Here is a 19,594-nt window from a genome sequence, read left to right as displayed (position 1 = left end):
GATGCGTTTAAGCACCGGCAAAAACACTGCAGAAACGCTTAAACGCATGGTAGAAGACCTGCCATGTTCCCCAATGATAATCCGTGCTGTGCACATGCTGCGGATTATCATTCCAGAAAAATACGCAGCATGTCCATTAATTTTGCGGACACGCAGCGTAATTGCTGGATAATATGCGTTTCTATGTGCGGATGGTACCCGGGTGTGGAGGACAGGAGACTCTCCTCCAGACCCGGGTACCATAGTACCTGTGAAAAAAAGAATAAAATAAAAAATAAATATTATATTTACCTTCTGATGGCCCGCGGTGTCCTTGTCTTCACTTGCCGGCAGTGCGCTGTGGATTGAAGGACCTGCGCTGACGTCATAGCCATGTGACGGCAGGTCCTTCAGTGCACCGCGAGCTGCCGGCAGCCAGGACAGAGCGAAGCAAGACAGCGGGGGCCATCAGAAGGTAAGTATAGATTTATTTTTTACCACTCTTTCGGTCACACTATATAAATCCATGCCGGTTGCATGGATTTATATAGTGTGACCAAGTTGTCAAGCACTTTCCAAGTGATGCTAAAATCGCTTGGAAAACTCTTGACAACCCGCATGCGGAAATGCAAGTGAAGAACGCTTCACATCAGCAAGTCCCTGGCAGGAAAAACGCATGTACAATCCACATGTACAATCCACATGCGTTTTTTCTGCCAGGGAGATGGCAAAACAAAAAGAGCATTTAAAATAAGAAAACATCTAACCTGTACATCAAAAGGTGCAATCTACCACGCTGAGTGTCCTTGCAGAAAGATTTACATAGGTCTAACAATGAGGGAACTGGGGGTACCTGTCCGAGAACATGTTAGGGACATAGAGAAGGCAGTAACAGCGAATGATGTCAAAATGTTGAAAACCCAGTGAAAGAATGGACCGAAGCCAACATAAGAAGGAGACAACAGACCAGAGTATCAACGACCTGAACTTAAATTACAGAGACCTTCTATGGTTTCTTATGCCCTCGAGTCTGAGATGGGTTTTGGAATTTGAGAAGTTACATAGGTCTCTTTTTAAGGTGTCTGCATCGTGGGCACATAGCCTTACACCCCTTACACTAAAGCAGGTTACATTACATAGAGTACATGAACACAGGCTGGGGAGGGACACACTGTTCCTGTCATATTGGATAAAACATAAGTTGCTGAGGTTAGGACCACCAGGGACCCCAATGTTACTTAGGAAAGACTATGTAATAACAGGAGAAACAGAGTACGTATTGGCATAAAAACATAATAACTTTATTAGATAGCAAATATAAAAGCAACCACAGGAGGTGGTAGCATAGAACAGATAATAGAGTTACAAAGTGCAGCACATGGTAATGTATATACAAAGTGTATGTACCAGAAGAGATTCCCTCAGAATGGAGGCTCTATTTTGGGCCACTTGGTACCCCCAGTTCTCCTGGCCCCTGGCCTACCTATTACTTGTATCTATATTTATATTTGGTAAGCGATATCTTGTATCTATATTGCCATTGTATACTCACCTGTGTATCCGTGCTGATTTGTGCATATGTATGGTGTGTACTATTGGTATCTTTTGTGCTTGCCTCTTCTCTTCCCTCCATTCTGAGGGAATCTCTTCTGGTACATACACTTTGTATATACATTACCATGTGCTGCACTTTGTAACTCTATTATCTGTTCTATGCTACCACCTCCTGTGGTTGCTTTTATATTTGCTATCTAATAAAGTTATTATGTTTTTATGCCAATACGTACTCTGTTTCTCCTGTTATTACATCTTATGTTGAGTAGGCTTGTGGCAATTATTAGCCATGTATTTTTCAATTGGCGTTTTGCCACGACTATATATAATATGAAGGCCTTTCTGTGTATATTAGGAAAGACTATGTACATGTTTAATAAAATAATTTTCACGTATGCTTAGCACAGGTCTGTCCGTCCATTCATGGATTCTGTATGGGACTAATAAAAATAGTCCATCACAGCACTCGGCTATGTCATTTATGTATATAAATGCATACAAAATATTAACTACTCGAGCTAAATTGCTGCATTGTCGCCTTAAAAGAACTATGCACCTGATTAATGTTCATGCCGGTCTGGAGAGGGCGGGGGTGAAGGACGCAGCTCCTGATTCATTAAGAGACATATTCATCAGAGGCGTCTGATGGCTGGGCAGCGCCTCCATGCTATGCCACTGACTGGAGTAGGATTTGTAGCGACCACCGCTGCTCATGATGAAGTTGCCAAACAGCAGTCATCACAACCCTGCCCACTTACCGATAAAAATGTCATTAGAAAGCAAAAAGTTGCAACGTTTTTACATAGCCTTCAGTTGCATCCAAATTATACGATTGAGCATTTTATAACAGAATTCTGGAGTAAACACTATGATGAATAGGGTCCTATGGGTTTGTTCTGTTTAAGCTGAGTTGATGCAGGTCTGTGCTATGACGTCAATTCAAGTTAAGAAACCCTTTTATCTACAGGTGCATCTCACTAAATTAGAATATCATCAAAAAGTTAATTTGTCAGTTCTTCAATACAAAAAGTGAACCTCATATATAGAGTCATTACACACAGAGTGATCTATTTCAAGTGTTTATTCTTGTTAATGTTGATTATGGCTTACAGCCAATGAAAACACAACAGTCATTATCTCAGTAAATTAGAATACTTTTATAACAGCTTGAAAAATTATTTTAAAATCCGAAATGTTATCCTACTGAAATGTATGGTCAGTAAATGCCCTCAATACTTGGTTGGGGCTCCTTCTGCATCAATTACTGCATCTGACGCACCCCCTGGGCCATATTCTTTAGGGGAATACCCGGAGCCGGATCAGATGGGAATTGTAGTCGCCGAGTGGCAGTGACCCGGTCCGTGCCCAGGGTGTCAAACTCAGTTGTATGTGGCAGTCCTACAGATGTTATAAAGTTCTTTATGTCGACTACGCCACCCGTTGTATTGCGGTCACTATGGCCGCCGCTGCAGCAGGGTCCGCTGAGGCTGATGGTGTTGGTGCAGCTTTTGGTGGTATAACCCCCAACGGGTGGGGTATAGCCTCAGGGGGTCAGGTGCAGAGAATGGGGGTTGTGGTGGTGCAGCATAGATGTTAAATGAAGACAGAGTCGGGTTGTGCAGTTTAGGGTATTTACTCACTGCTGTTGTTCCGGTCACTCCAGCTTCAAGTGACCACCCGAGCCGTGCTGCGTCCACCAGGTCCTGGATTCAGCCAACCCCCAAGCAAGTCCGGAGCGTGACCCTGAGCTCTCCTTCTGTCCTTTCCTCTGGCCGTCCCCACTAGTGATCCACCTAGGTCCAGCTCCCTCGGGCCTTCTGTTGGGAGACCCTTGGCCTTGGGTTCCCTGACCCTCCACGTGGTATGCCTTCGGGGTGGATGTGGTGGGTGGCCGTGGCAGACACTGCCCACGGCCTCCGGTCTCTGGCTAGGGTGTGCTTTTGCCCCCACCAGTTTGGGATCCGGTACCTTTTTGCCAACTCTTCACCCGCTGATGGACTTTGGGTTCTCAGAGTTCCTTTTCTGTTTCCCCCTCTGGGTCTTTCTTGCTTTCTCCTCTCTCTCTCTCTGGGGCTGCTCTGCTCCTCTTCCTCTGACTTCTCTGCAAAGACTCACAGACTGACTGACTGTGGCTGACTGACCCTGATCTTTGATGGTGCCCACCTTATATACACCCTCTATGTGTGAGCTCAGGTGACCAGCACCCAATGAGCTCCTATCTTTACCCAGGCTGCTCCCCCTATCTGCCCCTACACTACTTGGGATGTACCAACCCCCCTCCCACTCCAGCCAGGAACAGACTCGGTCGTACCTGCACATTTCTAAGTGGGAGTACCGTCGGTCTGCTCCTCGGAAATGGGATGTGTGTAGTGCATGCAGCCTACCGAGCTCAGGTCCACACTCCATCCTTACCCGGGAGTGGAATATCACACCTCTGGGTTGAGGTGCAACACCCCTGTAGCAGCCGAATGCTCAGGGTGCTACATTCCCCCCTGGTAAATCACAGCACGTCCTCGGGCTGTAAGACATAAACAACACCAAAACATACAATTTTTTTTGCATAAACATATAAAACATATAAAACAACATATATTAGCAGCATCATAAAACTTTCCATATAAAACATTCTCGTCGCCTCTGGCTCCTCCTCCAGTCACTGTGCAACGTGTGACCGGGTACAGTGCGACAGTCTTTTCTTGAAAAAATGGTTTTCCTATAAAACCAGTAGGGGCGCTTTAGGACGCGCAACTATTTACAAGGGATATGGCCGCTCTCAGTCCTCGGCCAGGTATTAGGGAGGAATGACCGCTCTCAGTCCTCGGTCAGTGGGATTAAGGGAAATACGGGTAAACAGTTCACACTTGCTGGTCCCAACGGGGACTATATTATCAACAGTTACAGTTCACGGTGCCCCGACGGGCAACTATATACAGCTTGTACTCTGCTGTACTTAACGACGGCGTCCTCCTGCTCTTTCTTTATGGTTACCTTTGGCTTCAGACCCGTCCGGGTCCTCTTGTTCTTCCTCCTCACACCGCAGCTCTTCCTCCGTCAGGCGATGCACATGGAGGGCGTAGGGTCCTTTGGCACACTTGTGCCGGGTGAAGGTGACCTCGTCCCCTAAATACAGGTCACGACCTCTGTGTCCCTCCGGTAGGTGGGACTCAACGTCTCTCCTGGTCACGAAGACGTCGCCTGGGGTGCGGTGATCCCTGATGAAACCCCACCCATGCTGCAGATTGAACTTTATCACAGTCCCGCTGGAAGGGGGACCATGAGCTGCACGGGGATTCCTCCTGGTCCGGCTCTTCTGCTCCGCGCTCCTTATCTGCGCTTGCTGTTCCCGGACCCGCCTCTCTCTCCGCTCCCTCTCGAAGACCTCGAGCTGCTGGCGGCAGCACTCTGCACGCTCCGCTGCGGCTGCCCGAGTCTCCTGAGTGAACCCCATGAGGTCTTCTCTGGTGGGATCCCACTCAAACTGGGTCTCTTCTAGCGGGGGCGAGATCCTCTTTATGGGCTTTGGAGCCGGGATCAGGGGTTCGCACATGGCCCTTGCTTTTTGCAGCTCCAGCTGGATGTATTCCTGGGGCCATACGAAGGGCTGCCCATCCGGGCACGTATGCTGGGCGAACAGGTCCTCACCCAGGTGCGGTACTTTAGGTGTTATGGGCGCCGTGGTGGTAGCGGCGCCCGGGTTAACCAGGCCTTGCGACCAGGCTTGGGGCACCTTGAAAGTAAAGGGCACCGTAAGAACGGCGGCGCCCTGTGTTACTTGGCCCTGCGACCAGGCCGGGGGCTCCGCGGAGGTAGGGGGCGCTGTTGGTATTGCGGCGCCCGGGGGTACTAGGCCTTGCGACCAGGCCGATGGTACTTCCTGCTTGGCCACGCTCGGGGTCGAGGCGTGTGACGTCACAGGGGTCGCGGCTTCCGTTTGAGGCCTAGTCTGCGGCGGTGACGTTGCAGCGACGGGCACGGCAGGGGGTACTTCGGGCTCTGCGACGGGGAGCTGGGGCAGGCACGCGGTTTCCCGGCTCGGGGTAGTGACGTCCCCTTTACCTGCCTGCATTCGTTCGGCTCCCTTCTCGGCGCCGTCTCCGGCCTTCAGTCCTCCTGCGCCATTCTCAGAGGCGGTCTGTCTCCTCGTCTCGGGCGGCGTGCTCCGCTGACGGGTTTCGGTCTGCTGGGCCATCTCTCGGCTCCACTCCGCCAACGTCTCTCGCTGTACCCGGGCCATCCTCCGTGCGAGGCCCTCCAGCGCGGTCTGTGCACACTCCCGGTCTCGGGGGAGCTGTGCTAGGATCTCCAGCAGGCCTTCTGGAGTGGCGACCCGCATCAGGCTCCTGACCACTGGGTCGGTGCTGCCTGGAGTGGCGGCCCGCATCAGGCTCCTGACCACTGGGTCGGTGCTGCCTGGCTCTCCCTCCATCTCCGGGTGGGCTCTCTCTGGACTCTCTTCCAGACGTCTTGTCTCCGGGTGCGCTCTCTCCAGACTGCTCCAGGCGACACCCATCTTTGTTCTCTTCTTCTGTCTCCGCCCACATCGAGGGTGGTCCCGGGGCAACTTCAGTTCCAGGGGCAGTTCTCTTACGCTGATGGACACTTCCAGCATCACAGTCTCTGTTGGTGGGCGCGGTTTCCGCTTTTGGCGCCATTCTTCGACCTGGCCCACGATGGGAGGTGGCCTTTTGCCACCCTCTGGCACGCCCATAATGGCGTCCGCTCCCCCAAGGCGGGAAATCTTCGGAAATGGCGGGAATCGTCTCCCAGTGGCGGGAAACTCCATGGATGGCGGGAAAAAGCTGCAAATGGCGGACAACCGGCGGGAAACGACCTGTGATGGGGTCCGTTGGCGGGGACCCTCCGGAACCGGCGGGAGACTTCTTTTTGAGGTAACGGTGAACTTTTCTTCAGGCACGCAGTACCCGGTTGTTGCGGGCACGTTATCCTGCCGACTACGCCAAAGTTGACGCACCCCCTGGGCCATATTCTTTAGGGGAATACCCGGAGCCGGATCAGATGGGAGTTGTAGTCGCCGAGTGGCAGTGACCCGGTCCGTGCCCAGGGTGTCAAACTCAGTTGTATGTGGCAGTCCTACAGATGTTATAAAGTTCTTTATGTCGACTACGCCACCCGTTGTATTGCGGTCACTATGGCCGCCGCTGCAGCAGGGTCCGCTGAGGCTGATGGTGTTGGTGCAGCTTTTGGTGGTATAACCCCCAACGGGTGGGGTATAGCCTCAGGGGGTCAGGTGCAGAGAATGGGGGTTGTGGTGGTGCAGCATAGATGTTAAATGAAGACAGAGTCGGGTTGTGCAGTTTAGGGTATTTACTCACTGCTGTTGTTCCGGTCACTCCAGCTTCAAGTGACCACCCGAGCCGTGCTGCGTCCACCAGGTCCTGGATTCAGCCAACCCCCAAGCAAGTCCGGAGCGTGACCCTGAGCTCTCCTTCTGTCCTTTCCTCTGGCCGTCCCCACTAGTGATCCACCTAGGTCCAGCTCCCTCGGGCCTTCTGTTGGGAGACCCTTGGCCTTGGGTTCCCTGACCCTCCACGTGGTATGCCTTCGGGGTGGATGTGGTGGGTGGCCGTGGCAGACACTGCCCACGGCCTCCGGTCTCTGGCTAGGGTGTGCTTTTGCCCCCACCAGTTTGGGATCCGGTACCCTTTTGCCAACTCTTCACCCGCTGATGGACTTTGGGTTCTCAGAGTTCCTTTTCTGTTTCCCCCTCTGGGTCTTTCTTGCTTTCTCCTCTCTCTCTCTCTGGGGCTGCTCTGCTCCTCTTCCTCTGACTTCTCTGCAAAGACTCACAGACTGACTGACTGTGGCTGACTGACCCTGATCTTTGATGGTGCCCACCTTATATACACCCTCTATGTGTGAGCTCAGGTGACCAGCACCCAATGAGCTCCTATCTTTACCCAGGCTGCTCCCCCTATCTGCCCCTACACTACTTGGGATGTACCACCCCCCTCCCACTCCAGCCAGGAACAGACTCGGTCGTACCTGCACATTTCTAAGTGGGAGTACCGTCGGTCTGCTCCTCGGAAATGGGATGTGTGTAGTGCATGCAGCCTACCGAGCTCAGGTCCACACTCCATCCTTACCCGGGAGTGGAATATCACACCTCTGGGTTGAGGTGCAACACCCCTGTAGCAGCCGAATCCTCAGGGTGCTACACATCAATGCGGCAATGTGGCATGGAGGCGATCAGCCTGTGGCACTGCTGAGGTGTTATGGAAGCCCAGGTGGCTTTGATAGCAGCCTTCAGCTCGTCTGCATTGTTGGGTCTGGTGTCTCTCATCTTCCTCTTGACAATACCCCATAGATTCTCTATAATAGATTCTCTATGGGGTTAAGGTCAGGCGAGTTTGCTGCCAACCAAGCACAGTGATACTGTTGTGTGTAAACCAGGTATTGGTACTTTTGGCCGTGTGGACAGGGGCCAAGTCCTGCTGGAGAATGACATTTCCATTTCCATAAAGCTTGTCAGCAGAGGGAAGCATGAAGTGCTGTAAAATTTCCTGGTAGGCGGCTGCGCTGACTTTGGTCTTGATAAAACACAGTGGACCTACACCAGCCGATGACATGGCTCCCCAAACCATCACTGATTGTGGAAACTTCACACTAGACCTCAAGCAGCTTGGATTGTGGCCTCTCCACTCTTCCTCCAGACTCTGAGACCTTGTGGAGTGTGTCAATGACTGCCTTCTGGACATCTGTCAAGTCAGTAGTCTTCCCCATGATTGTGGAGCCTACTGAAACAGACTAAGGGACCTTGTTAAATGCTTAGGAAGCCTTTGCAGGTGTTTTTTTGTTAATTATTCTATTTACTGAGATAATGACTTTTGTGTTTTCATTGGCTGTAAGCCATAATCATCAACATTAACAGAAATAAACACTTGAAATAGATCACTCTGTGTGTAATGACTCTATATAATATATGAGTTTCAGTTTTTGTATTGAAGAACTGAAATAAATTAACTTTTTGATGATATTCTAATATAGTGAGATGCACCTGTATTATTAGAATTATCACACCAGTACACCTGTTATCTCATTTGTGAGATTTAAGTAAACCTTGTATGATATCTTTTTCATTTCTGAATGTCCTCATACTTTCAATCAGAACCTAGACACCCCACAATGCAATAACCCATCGATCACTACAAGCCCTCCGTTTTCCATGGATATCCATATTATGGACTGTGTATACGTTTCTTATGCCTGAACTGCGCACCCCTCGGTGAAGACAGTGAGTTTTTTGGGGGCAGCTTATGGTCGTCTCAGGATATGAACACCCCCTGATCTGCTTGAAAATAGAACTGAAATAAAATGTTGAGAAAAAATGTCAAATATCACGTTGACCCTTCAAGTCACTGTCTTGTAAATCTTTATCACTTCTCCACAGAATAGGTGATTGGTCTGAAATCACTCAGGGGGTAAAGAGACTCTGTCATCACAGAATAACTAATCAAACCAATGGCAGCCCCTCAGTATATCATGGCACCCTGTATTTTGATTGGCAGCTGTAGCTTTATAGACTCGAGCGGGGGTCTCAAACATTTGGCCACAGGGGCTGCTTCATGCAGGCCGCAGGCACCATACTCCTTGAGGATTGTGGCACGTCAGCACTTTTTCAGTGGAACATATTGCAGGCGCCGTGCACAGACAAGCTCTTTGCTCAGCTCTACCAATGCCAACTGTGGGTCAATCACAGGCCAGCAGCTAATGTCCGCAGGGGACCAGGATGGGAACAGTACTAGAAGATGAGGATCAGGATCCTGACATTACTGCAAAGAGACATTACTACAAAAAGGGGACCAGGAAGGGACACGTTACTATGAGATAGGGAGCCGAATGGTGAGATTGCTACAAGAAGGGGACCAGGTTGGAGGATATTTCTACAAGATGGCCATGATGGGGGACAATAAAACAAGATGAGGACCATGATGGGGGACATAAGCACAAGATAGGGACCATGATGGGGACATTACTACAAGATGTTGGCCAAAACTACTATATGGCGCTAATAGTAAGATTGTATTACAAAAAGGGGCTAAAATGTAAAAGAAAACAAAAAAAATTCTAAATATTGGCTTCAATGTTTTAGTGCCAATAAAAATGATTTTTTTTATAAATAAACTAAAATAAAGCCAAAAAAGTGCACACTTGTTATCGGTCATCTGTAATAACCCAAGCTATAAAATTATTATACCCCATAACAGAAAATAAATAATTCTGCAAAAAATATTATAAACAAGTGATCAAAAGGTGTATACAACCCCTGGCAAAAATTATGGAATCACCGGGCTCGGAGGATGTTCATTCAGTTGTTTAATGTTGAAAAAAAGCAGATCACAGACATGGCACAAAACTAAAGTCATTTCAAATGGCAACTTTAGGGCTTTAAGAAACACTAAAAGAAATCAAGATTAAAAATGTGGTACTCAGTAAGAGTAATTTTTTTCAGACCAATCAGAGGGAAAAAATTATGGAATCACTCAATTCTGAGGAAAAAAATATGGAATCATGAAAAACAAACACATAAAAGAACACTCCAATACATCACTAGTATTTTGTTGCACCACCTCTGGCTTTAATAACAGCTTGCAGTCTCTGAGGCATGGACTTAATGAGTGATAAACAGTACTCTTCATCAATCTGGCTCCAACTTTCTCTGATTGCTGTTGCCAGATCAGCTTTGCAGGTTGGAGCCTTGACATGGACCATTTTCTTCAACTTCCACCAAAGATTTTCAATTGGATTGAGATCCGGACTATTTGCAGGCCATGACATTGACCTTATGTGTCTTCTTTCAAGGAATGTTTTCACAGTTTTTGCTCTATGGCAGGATGCATTATCATCTTGAAAAATGATGTCATCATCCCCAAACAACCTTTCAATTGATGGGATAAGAAAACTGACCACAATATCAATGTAAACTTGGGCATTTATTGAAGATGTAATGACAGCCATCTCCCCAGTGCCTTTACCTGACATGCAGCCCCATATCATCAATGACTGTGGAAATTTGCATGTTCTCTTCATGCAGTCATCTTTATAAATCTCATTGGAACGGCACCAAACAAAAGTTCCAGCATCATCACCTTGCCCAATGCAGATTCTCGATTTGTCACTGAATATGACTTTCATCCAGTCATTCACAGTCCACGATTGCTTTTCCTTAGCCCATTGTAACCTTGTTTTTTTCTGTTTAGGTGTTAATGATGGCTAATGTTTAGCTTTTCTGTATGTAAATCCCATTTCCTTTAGGCGGTTTCTTACAGTTCGGTCACAGACATTGACTCCAGTTTCCCCCCATTCGTTCCTCATTTGTTTTGTTGTGCATTTCCTGTTTTGGAGACATATTGCTTTAAGTTTCCGGTCTTGATTCTTTGATATCTTCCTTGGTCTACCAGTATGTTTGCTATTAACAACCTTCCCATGTTGTTTGTATTTGGTCCAGATTTTAGATACAGCTGACTGTGAACAACCAACAGCTTTTGCAACATTGCGTGACGATTTACCTTCTTTTAAGAGTTTTATAATCCTCTCCTTTGTTTCAATTGACATCTGTTGTGTTGGAGCCATGATTCATGTCAGTCCACTTGGTGCAACAGCTCTCCAAGGTGTGATCACTCCTTTTTAGATGCAGACTAACAAACACATCTAATTTGATGCAGGTGTTAGTTTTGGAAATGAAAATTTACAGGGTGATTCCATAATTTTTTCCTCAGAATTGAGTGATTCCATAATTTTTTCCCTCTGCTTGGTCTGAAAAAAATTACCCTTACTGAGTACCACATTTTTAATCTTGATTTCTTTTAGTGTTTCTTAAAGCCCTAAAGTTGCTATTTGAAATGACTTTAGTTTTGTGCCATGTCTGTGATCTGCTTTTTTTCAACAACATTAAACAACTGAATGAACATCCTCCGAGCCCGGTGATTCCATAATTTTTGCCAGGGGTTGTAGAATGGAGTTTCTGTACAGTGGACGTCCTTATACACAGTACATTGTGCCCACAAATCATGGACCTCAGTGCAGCTGCTCAATCTTGTCATCTCTGTACTGAGACATATAGATTGGAGTTGCTGCAGGTTGTTTTATTATTTCTTGGCAGACATTATACAACATTACTGCCACAATTCTTGAAGAAACAAATTTCGCATGCCAGTATTAATAAAAGGTGAGAGGTAGAAAGCTGGGCCACTTTTTTTTTTTTGTTAAATTAAAAAATTAGTTTTTTTTATATTTTCAGTTTTCATAGTTTAAAAACTTACACAAAGCTCTGATTGTTCATGTTTGACAAAATGTTACTTTTCTTGTCTGTCCACCAGTCCTGGTCAGCACCAGCATTTTGAAGAGCGGGTGAACATATGCAGGGAGGTCGTGAGCGTGACGGAGCGCAGCCGACAACATTATCATAATTTACATCACAAAAGTGGCAAAAATGATTACATAAATGTTCTATAGCTCCGCCCACTCTTCAGAAATGTCGGTGCTGTGGCTGTGATTGGTGGAAATACAGTAAGAGTCAAATCCGGGCAAAACTGAACAATCAGTGCTGTGTGTAATTATGTATGTCACAAAAAGTAACAATACATCCATCCATTTATAATTCCTATGCCACTAGATTGGAATCTATGAGGAGCTCCTGGAATTAACTCAATTCTCGATGTTTCAGTCATGAGCCGTCTAGATTGGATTTGATCCTATGAGGACATCGCTCCAGCAACTCCATTTTAGTCAGGTCAGCAATGAACTGTACAGAATGGAGACTACAGGGAGATCATCTAAAAATCCACTCCAATCTAGACGGCTCACTAGTGAATCAGCTAGAATGGAGTTGCTAAAATGAGGTCCTCAAAAAAAGCCACTCCGATCCAATGTTGTAAATTATGAGGACTCTCTCGGCTGCGCTCTGTTATGTTTCTCCCTGCGAAGCTCCGCTCACTGTTTGAAAAACTCAATTCCAGTCACCTCAGCACCAAACTGTACAGAGTGAAGACTACAGGAAGATCCTCAAAAATCCACTCCGATCTAGACGGCTCACTAGTGAATCAGCTAGAATGGAGTTGCTCAAATGAGGTCCTCAAAAAATCCATTCCAATACAATGTTGTAAATTGTGAGAACTCTGTTGCTGCGCTCTGTTACGTTTCTCCCTGCGATGCTCCACTCACTCTTTGAAAAACTCGATTCCAGTCACCTTAGCACCAAACTGTACAGAATGGAGGCTACAGGGAGATACTCAAAATACCCACTCCGATCTAGATGGCTCTCTAGTGAATCAGCTAGAATGGAGTTGATTGTTTGAGGACCACAAATAATCAACTCCAAACTAGATGCAACCCTGCCTGGAGCGACGCCTGGTCCATACTCCACAGCGCGCACAGGAAGCAGTCCCTGGGCGATGACGCCGGCAGTGTCGCGCTGCGCAGAGGAGGCAGAGGGGCACTGCGGCAGCAGGCAGAGCAGGGAGACCGCTGCTCCAGAGGGCCCATCACTAATCATATCGGCAATGCTGCCGATATGATTAGCGAACCGGGGGGGGCCCTCTGTTCTCTGCACAGGGCCCAGGGGGTGTAGAGGGGTGGGGCTTGGGGCGTGGCCATCAGGACCCGGGGCCCACCGGGGGTTTTCCCGATCCTCCGGTAGGCCAGTACACCCCTGAATCTATCTACCTATATTTTTCTAATATATATCTAATATCTAAATAGAAAAGTTGGAGCAGCATCAGAGAAATATGGGGGCACAGCCTCCCTGGCAAAAACCAAACCCATCGAGATAGAAAGCAAAAACTCCAGAGCTAGTAAACCACTCTCTTTGTCATAATTTGTTAAAATGCTTCCTCCAGTTTTTGCTTTCTATCTAATATCTATATATCTATCTACATCCCATATCTAATTCAGATTCAAATAAGCTTTATTGGCAGGACCAAGTACACATTAGTTTTGCCAAAGCAAGTGTGCAGTAGAGAATAGGGATAGGGACTGTGGGGATGATGGGTAGGGACTGTAGGAACCACTGGCGGACACAGACAGAAAAGGGGCGCTGTAATTGGCTGCTGAAGTCACATGTCCCTCTCCATATAAATAGTGGACATGTTGTTTTAGCGCCATTTTGTCAGTGTAACAGCGCAGAGAGGCTACTCCTGACTCTGGTCCTGGATACTGAGAGATTTGAGATAATTCGCTAGGCAGTTGCTTCTAAGTCAGATAGTTTAGATAGATAGGGTCCTGTGTGGCTGGGAAATCGTCCTTCCAGCAGATCAATCATTTTTACTATTAGTGAGGTCTAGACAGAGACAGCAGGGCATATTTCAGCATAGAACTATGTTATGAACTGATGAGATTGTGCTGCATGCAGGAGTACACCTTTGAAACTCAATTTTTTTCCATTACTATTGTAATACATACAGCAGCCAACATCTCAGCGAGTAATTTTTTGGGGGTCCAAACTCAGCTGTATCCACAGCTCATCCACAGTAAAAAAAAAAAAAAAAAAAAAATCTGTTACTAATATGATACAGCAGGCCACAACTCAGTTTGTTATTTTTTGGCGCATATATTCTGCTGTATACAGGTCTCGTCCACAGTAAAAAATCTAATTTCTTCTGTTACTAACGCGATACATAGAGCAGGCCACATCTTCACTTGTAATTTTTTGGTGCTGATAATGTTCTCCATACACGGGTTCACATGATAAAATCTAACTTTGTTGCCTTACTACTGTGCTACATAAAGCAGGCCACATTTCAGCTTTTACTTCTTTTTTGCTGATATTCTGCTCCATCCAGGAGTTCAGATTACTAAATCTCAATATTTGCTGCTACTACTGTGCTACACAAACTAGGCCACATTTGAGCTTTTATTTCTTTGGTGCTGATATTCTTCTACATACAGGGGTTCACAAGATAAAATCTAACTTTGTTGTCTTACTACTGTGCTACAGAAACCATGCCACATTTGAGCTTTTAATTCTTTGGTGCTGATATTCTGCTCCATCCATGAGTTCACAACAGAAAATCTCAATTTTTGCTGCTACTACAGTGCTACAGAAACTACGCTATATTTGAGCTTTTAATTCTTTGGTGCTGATATTCTTCTACATACAGGGGTTCACATGATAAAATCTAAATTTGTTGCCCTACAACTGTGCTACATAAAGCAGGCCACATTTCAGCATTTAATTCTTTGGTGCTGATATTCTTCTCATTACAGGGGTTCTCATGAAAAAAATCTAAATTGTTGTCTTACTACTGTGCTAGAGAAACCATGTCACACTTGATCTTTTAATTCTTTGGTGCTGATATTCTGCTCCATCCAGGAGTTGACATTATAAAATCTAAATATTTGCTGCTGCTACCGTGCTACATAAACCAGACCACATCTGAGTTTGTAATTGCTTTCCACTGAGATTCTGCTCTATCCAGAACTCCACATTAGAAAATCTATTTTTTTCTGGTACTACCGTGCTACAGAAATCAGGCCACATTTCAGCTTTTAATTATTTTGTGCAAGTATTGTTCTCTAGCCAGGAGTCCACATTTCACAATCTAAATTCTTTGTGCTAATAGCCTGGTCCAGAAATCAGGCCACATTTCAGCATATAAATATTTTGTGCTAATATTGTGCTCCATCCAGGAGTCTAAATGTCTGTATCTAAATTGGTTGTGGTAATAGCATGGTTCTGAAATCAGGCCACATTTCAGCATTGGACAGTGCTTGGAGCAGCATTTCTAGCTTACACTTTGATCAGCAACAGGTGGATGAATGACAGGTGTAGGCCTGGTGCTCTGAGAGCTCTGCCAAATTCTGGCAACACACATGATGGAGACCCAACTTAGAGACCAAACATTTCCAAGAATTATGGGCAGATACCACTAAAGTGGCATCAATTTTTATTTATCTATTTTACTCACTTACTGTAGTCAGCCCCTGCCTTTCCCAGTGTTCCGGATTACAAGTGAAATATGTCATGACTGATTCATTTAAACAGAAAAAACTGACGGCACTTCCAATACAAGAAATAGGTGTGAACAGGTGCTTACTAGGAGAAGCTACCTCCATATACAATTAACAAACAAACAGACTGCTACTTTGTTTGATAATTGATTAATTTAAACAGTCGCATAAAAAATAAAATACACAAACAAGTTATGCACATTTATGAGCTGATTTATATGTAACTTTCTGTTCAAGAAATGTCACCTATAATCAGGATTTGTTATATTTTCAAAACACAACATATATTGCGAATCATGAAAACGTGCAAAAATGTTAACTCCTGCATGGACCTGCCGACAATCCATAGGCAGATATAATTAAATGCTAATGAATTCAAGCAATTGATCATTCCCTCAGAGCTGTATTAAGTTGTCCTGCAAATTCAGACGTTTAGCTACATGGCAAAATGTTATGTTGTACCTGTTATGTTGTACCTGCAAGCAATCACCACTAGAGGGCACAATCAGTCAATGACCTTCTGTATAACAAAAGCGAGGGGGGCTTATTAACTCTGTGAAAGGTGTCAATGGCTTGTCTTTGTGACAGTGAGTCAACATCACATGTAATGACTAGTGATGAGCGAGCACTAAAATGCTCGGGTACTCGATGACTAGGTCGAGCGCATTGGAATACTCGGGTGCTCGACCCAAGCAACGAGCCCAATGTAAGTCTATGGGAAACTCGAGCATTTTTCAGGCGGCTCCCCCTGGTGATCTGCAGAGGGCCTAAAAATTGCCCAAATCTATGGGAACAGTGCTCAAATGACATGGGAACAGCATGGGGGAGACCCCTGGAAGCATTTCTGACTGCCAGGTCACTGCTGTCAACAACGTTATCAGAGGTATTATGCCACTTTTACGGACTCACAATAAAACATACAAAAACAAAACCAAAATGGATTTTCCTAAAAAAAAAAAATACTCCTTCACATCTTGGGCTATGTTCACACGTAGCGTTTTTGATGCGTTTTTGCACTTTTGCATTGCTTTCAACCGTGACAAATGCATTCACCAGGAAATGTCATTTTAACATTTTACAACTTTATCTGTCCATGTGGTGTGTGAGACATGATCAGACACATCCTGTTTCATTTATGAAGGAGGGACTCTGAAAGTCACAAAGCCTATTTTTATAGGGCCATCAGGCGGCCTTTACTATTCTTAAAGAGCCAGCAATCGGCCCTCGCTATTCTTATAGAGCCGTCAGCCGCCTATGCTTTTGTAGCATAGGCATCTCTGCCCCCTGCCAGGCAGAGACGCCATCCCTCTCACCGCCGCGCTCCCCGCCCGGCGTCCTCCAGCGCTCCTCTTCCTGCTGCTGCCGGCGCGCGCAGCTTCCCGGGTACTGTGCGCGCGCTCCCTCCCTCTTAAAGGGGCCTCGCGCGCCGACCTAAGGAGTTCCCGGATTTGAGTTTATGTTACGCTGCTATCATTCGGTGGTGTTGAAAAGTCTGGCCCAATCCAGCCCTTGTTCATTTTTATAAGAGTCTGCCTGTCAGCATTTTGAGTTCCACCAGCGGCACTAAAAACCCGCTCTGATAAAATGCTAGAGGCAGGGCAGGCCAGGACCAAGGCATAGAGAGCCAGTTCATTCTACGTGTCCAGCTTGGATACCCAATAATTATAAGGCACAAAGGAATTACCCCGCTCCTCAGGGCCTGTGCGATAGGAGGGGCAAAGAAAACTCTTCCAGAACTTTGACAGTGTTCCCCTGCCTCTGCTGGATTGAAGTTGTGTCTCTCTCGCCTGTAGTCCTTGGTTGTCCAACGAACTGTGACCTCTGCCGCAAGTGACTAGCCCAGGGGGATGGGGATAACTCGGTACCCGGGCCTTTAGCCTGGCCTTTAGGGATGTCGCGGTGGTCGGCTCCCGGGCCCGTACCCTGGGGTCGCTCCTTTAAAAAGGGGATAGTTTGTTTATTTTTTTAAGAAAGAGTTCGTGACGCCACCTGTGGCTTCTGGTGAGGATCACCAGCGCTGCGCAGTCCTCTGAGGCCGATGATAAGACAGCTTGATGGTATAGCTCCCCACAGGTGGAGCTAGGCCTCAGGGCAGTGTATGACGGGGTATGCAGGGCAGACGAGACCCAACCGGGTCAGAGCAAGAACAGGGACAGACATGATAGTCACTTCAGTACCTTTTACTGATGGAAATTCAGGCACGTCCCGGAACACTGTAGGGTGAAGGGTGCATGTCAGGATCCTCCCCAATGAGCGGGTTTTGGGCCTTCTGTTTCTTGCTTCTGCATAGTAAGTTTCTGACCTGCCTCGAGCTAGGCCTAACTTTGTCTCTGTCCTGCGCTGGCTGACCTTGTGGTAGGGCCTTTTCTTGGATTACACGCTCCCGACTTACGGGGCCTAAGTGTCTCCTGGCTCTGGTACGTATCAGCACTTTAGCGATCCTGAGACTTGTAGTTCTCCAGGGATTCCGGTTATATCTTACTGGCTCATAGAGATCCCGGTAAACTTCGGACCCGGTGTCCGGTAAATTCTTCGGGGTGAGCCAGTTAAGCTCCTCTGCCCCCTATGTACTAACTCTCCACTCGCCTTTGGCCTACTCGGGCCCTCACTAGGCTACTCACACTAACGGCAGCTTGCCGCGCTTCACCGATCTTATGGCGCCGGCACACCTAAAGCTCACTGCTCTGAGCTACAACTGAGTCTGGACTGTGCTCCACTGCAGACTGACCTCTTTCAGGCTTTTGCACTGCAGGAACTCTGTCAACAGGTTTGCTTTCTGTCAACTCCAGTCTAGACTAACTGAGCTCGACTCTGCATTCAGGTTTGTACTTGCTGAACTCTCCAGAGGAACTGCACTGCCTGGCCCCACCTTCCCTATTTATCTATCCCTAACGGGCTCCCTCTGGTGATCTGAGGTGGAAGGTGGAGATGTGTGAATGGTTATGGGGGCCTCTTGTGGAGGAATCCTTCAATACACCCTTCTAGGATCTGTAATACCAAGCGCAGCTGGGCGTCACACAAGCGTTTTCAGTTGGGCATTTTTTTAATAGTTCTGCAACAAAGGGCCTTCTGGTACAGCCCCATTTTTGTAGACCTGTCCGCCTCAGGAATAAGAGATATAAAGTTCTCCTTGTAGCGTGGGTCAAGAAGTGTCACCAACCAATAATGACTGTCACCCAAAATTTTGAGAACGCAAGGGTCACAGGAAAGGCAGCGTAACAAACTCAGCCATGCCTGCCAGATTGCTAACAGGTAAGACTTCCGTGTCCTCACCAAGAGGACGACAGACCATGCTCTCCTCCTTCTCCCTGTCCTCAGGCCATCCACGCTGAACAGACGGTATGACAGTTGTGCAGGTAGTACCGTCTATAGCGCATGAAACTAGCTCCTGTTAGCTTCCTCCTCCTCTTCCTCATTGTCACCGAATCCACATTGGGATGAGATGAGGCTGGGCTGTGTGTAATCACCCTGTATGGCTCCTTGCTCCATCTCATCGAGCTCCGCCTGCAACGCATCCTCTTTGATTGTGAGCAGAGAGCGTTTCAGAAGACAGAGAAGCGGGATAGTGACGCTAATTATGGCGTCATCGCCGCTCACCATCTTGGTGGAGTTCTCAAAATTTTTGAGGATGGTACATATATCTGACATCCATGTCCACTCCTGAGGTATGTGTTGAGTCTGAACTGAATACCGACAGCCTTGTTGATGCTAGTAGTCAACAACTGCCCTCTTCTGCTCACAAATCCTTCCCAACATCTGCAGTGTAGAGTTCCAACGTGTTGGGACATCACACATCAGTCAATGAGCCGGAAGCTGCAAACGCTGCTGAAGCACGGCAAGGGTGGCGGAAGCTGTAGCTGACTTTCTAAAATGGGCACACAGGCGCCGTACTTTGACAAGCAGATCCAGCAGCTCCAGGTAGGTTTTGAGAAACCGCTGAACCACGAGGTTAAGCACATGGGCCAGGCATGGTACATGTGTGAGCTCGCCTCGCCTCAGAGCCGCCACCAATTTCCAGACATTGTCACACACGACCATGCCTGGCTGTAGGTTCAGCGGTGTGAACCACAGATCTGCCTGCTCTTTCAGAGCTGTC

This window comes from Phyllobates terribilis, unplaced genomic scaffold, assembly GCF_046119375.1.
Source record: "Phyllobates terribilis strain yellow unplaced genomic scaffold, ASM4611937v1 Scaffold_46__1_contigs__length_10046794, whole genome shotgun sequence".
NCBI classification, from domain to species: domain Eukaryota; kingdom Metazoa; phylum Chordata; class Amphibia; order Anura; family Dendrobatidae; genus Phyllobates; species Phyllobates terribilis.
This window is presented reverse-complemented; position numbering follows the sequence as displayed.